The sequence below is a fragment of the Delphinapterus leucas genome, chromosome X, assembly GCF_059928025.1.
Source record: "Delphinapterus leucas isolate spDelLeu-1000000601 "Yukka" chromosome X, BTC_Dleu_Yukka2, whole genome shotgun sequence".
In the NCBI taxonomy this organism is placed as follows: Eukaryota; Metazoa; Chordata; class Mammalia; order Artiodactyla; family Monodontidae; genus Delphinapterus; species Delphinapterus leucas.
In genome coordinates this window covers 113,660,152-113,663,943 of record NC_143150.1, presented here as the reverse complement: position 1 = coordinate 113,663,943, position 3,792 = coordinate 113,660,152, and positions in this window count along the sequence as shown.

Sequence of the window (3,792 nt, the reverse complement as noted above, 5' to 3'; positions counted from 1 at the left end):
GGCAGAAAAATATTTGCTGTTAAGTATATTATATAATGAATTATTTTGTGACTTTAATAAAATTTAAAAAATAGTCCTTAAAACAAGAGATAAAATATGAGCTGGCACAACAGTCTGACAAGAAGAGTTTGAAGACAGAGAGAAATTTATTGATTGATTTAACAAATATTTATTGAGCAGTCTTAGGCTGGCAGACCTAAGAGGCAGGCCGTGAACCAAGGATTCCCATGCAAGTCAGTTTTTAAGGAACAGCTTCCAGAAAGACCAGTGAGCAAGTGGCGGAAGCCAGAGATGGAAAGGGGAGAACTCTGAGCTTCAGAGAGAAGTGTAAGTTGCACTTCCCTTATTCTCACACAGTCTTTGGCTAAAGTCCACCCAGAGTGGCTATGTAAACTCCCAGGCTGTTCCAGCCCTCTGTGTGCATCAAAGCAGCTCCAGTAGCCAAAGGGTTCAGACACTGTGCAGGTGTTAGAAGCAAAGCATAGAGTAGCTGGGGGAATAGACACACAGAAATAGTAGAAGGGATTCTAGGGGATCTGAGCACCCACTGTGAAGTCACCACTGGGATGGGTACTATGACAGGGGATGAACAAGACAGAAAGTGTCCCTGCACTAATAGAACTTATATTCTAGGTTGGAAAATGCAGACTATAATCAAAGAAACAAAAAATATAAACAGGATAATGATGGTTTATGTTAAGTATGATAAAGTGAATTAACATGTAAAAGAAAGAGAATGGGGAGACGGCATCTTATATTATGGAGTCAGGAAAGGCCTCTCAGACAAAAGAATATTTGTGCAGATACATTAAGCTTGAGTCTTAATGGAAAAAGGAGATAGATACCAAGGAAATATTGCAAAAAACAAGAAAGAAAATCTCTATTAAAAGCATAAAAGAAAACATCAACTATATAAAACATAGACCCCAAGTCCAACAAAGCAAGCTATCTTGGACAGTGACTTAAAGCCTGAGTTTTAGTGGTTACATGTGTGGGAATATGAAATAAAGCTTGGGATCCAAGAAGGATGGGGATTCAGATCAAAGATCCCTCATATAGCTACCGTTCCTTAAGGGGCATATCTTCAGTGGGAAAATTAGGGAAAAAATGGTAGAGACAGGTAGATGTCTGTCTGTATTCGTCACAACTTTGCATAGAAGAGTGGGGGCAAACAAAATCCCCAAATGTTTAACCACCTGTCTGTATTCAAGTGGGCTTGGGGTCTAAATTCACACTATCTGTATGGCCCCAAAAATTTGAGATGAAAAATTAGAGTATATAATCCTGAGATGATAGTGTCTCTGGGTTCCTGGCAGAAGAAAATACAAATTCTCATTGGAACAATGCACCATAGAGATAGGCACCAAATTTCCAAGAAACATGAGCTCACAATCAAAAGGAAATATATGAGTAAGACAAGTAAACCATGCGGAAGAACTAAGAAACAGCAAAGTGCAACATCAGACCCACTAAGTTTGGAGATTCTGGTTTTATCAGATATAGAATATAATGTACATTTGCTTATCGTATTTATAGGCCTGAAAGATTAACCAAAAAAAGGTTATAAAAATCACCAGTATTTCTGATGCCAGTTTGAGAAAAACAGGCTTATCTAGTTACTTCCCAAATACGTTTGGAATGACTGGGCAAAAACATTATTGATATACTTGAAAAACCAGCTACTGTTTGTTGATTTTAGGAAACATTCCCATCTCTCTCTAGCTCTCCCCTGTATGATGGGGGCATAAAGCCTGGAAACTATATTTCCCAGACCCCATTGCTAACGGAGTTTCATCTACATCCTGTCAATGAACGGCATCTGCAGGAGCTTTGGATGCCACAAGACAAGGAGAGCATTATTTTTCTCTGGCAACTGCATCTAGGAACATGGACATCAGGAGACAGCAGATTTCCTGAAATCTACCCTCCTGACTTTGTTCCCCCAGGATTCAGTAGTTGTGTGAGCCTCTAATTCCCAATATTAAACCTCTTCCTGCTGGAAATACCTAGAGTAGCTACTATTTTCCTGAGCAAGGCTTAGCCAGTGACCTATGAGGCATAGTCAAGGACAGGAAGTAAGGATGAATAACAGCATCCACAAGAGCTTTCAAATGCAGTCCTGACAACAGTGATTTAGAGCCAAAGCTGAATTTTGACAATCGGATTAAATATTGAGATTTCAGAAACATGTGAATGGAACAGCTGAGCAAACTCTTGCTGAATATCTTCCCTGATGCCAAGACAAAACAGGGATGAATCAACGAATTCTGCAATATAATTAGTGGAATTTTTCAACTTATAAAAATGGATCATCATAAATACTGTAAAACCTAGACAACATGTCAGACCCCCATCAAACTAATGCGATCACAAACAAGATGATCAATTAGGCAGATGTCAAGCTTAAGAGCCTAACTGCCAAAACAGGCTCATTCCTTTAATGAAGGACTCTGGCGGCCATGTTAACTGATGACTCCCTTGAGATTATTTCATTTCAAGGATTTAATAATTTGTAGCCTTCCAGACTTCAGGAAATGTGGACTATTTTTAGATGCTGCAAATGTTGCTGAACATGGAACCTGAAATCTTAGGAAATATACTCAAGTTTTCCTTAATACGTTCACTCACAGAAACAAGTCAACTCCGTAATATTCAGTCTTCTGGATTGTACTTTTTTTTTTAACAAAGAAACAGTAAAACACTTTAAGCTTTTAGAGTCTTCAACTACAAAGGACATAGAAATCACTTGGCAATAGAGTAATTTGAAAATCTAGGTAGGCTCTAAACCATCTTAATTTAGAGTTTCCATCCCACATAATACCAAATGTATTAGAATGCACTCATATCCCACAGTCGTTATGTTTTGCTGTATAATATTTAAAGAATATTTGCAATTTAGGTTTTGAAATTATTTGCCTTTGCATAACTTATTTAATTTATAATTGGACGTGGCCTCTCAACAATCATGCTGCATACTCGACAACTCTAACAAAATGAGAGTTTTTCTTTTCATATTTTAGAGCGAATAATTCTTTTTTTCATATCTCGGACAATTTCATAAGCCCTTGAGAAGCTATGGTTGGTATGAAACGTGAGACTAACAATAAGCAATTTGCAATTTGGGCTGAGACTATGAAGACATATGGTCATCTAACTGTTGATAACTTTTCTTCTTCCCAGTACAAGATACTAGAAAGGGATGAGGAGAAAGACTTGATTTATCTGTCCATCCCTCTTTGAATTTAAAAGCCCACCTAGACTCTGGTATTGTCAAGCCATCAATCTCTCCACTCCCACATCCCATGAGTCAGAGGTGCTCTCCCTCCTACCTGACTGCTACCTGACACCCAGGAATCTTGTGGCTACTTCCTGTCAGGCTTTAGAGAGTCACTGAGCCCAGTCTGGCTATTAAGGAGTTACAGTGAGCATCAACAAGGGTCCAGAGTCCAGAACATTGTCACTACTCAGATGAAAGTGCCTAGTTAAGGTGACAGCCCTCCTGGCTAACACCACTGGCCTTTTCTGCTATTTAACTACCCATAGAGAGAAGGTGCTTTGATAACCGTCTTCCAGGGTAGGACAAATTGGTTTCTCCACTAGTATTCTCGGCTTTTACAGGAAGAATGCCTAGATGAAGATCAGTTTCAACAGGAAATGCTATTCTTCTCCATCAATTTACTCATCTTTCTAGCACAATAGCAGCTAATAGGATGTCTGTCCCTTCATGAGAGAGAACTAACTTTTATCAAAAAGCTACTTTGTGCCAGACACTGTGCTAGGTGCTTCATCTAG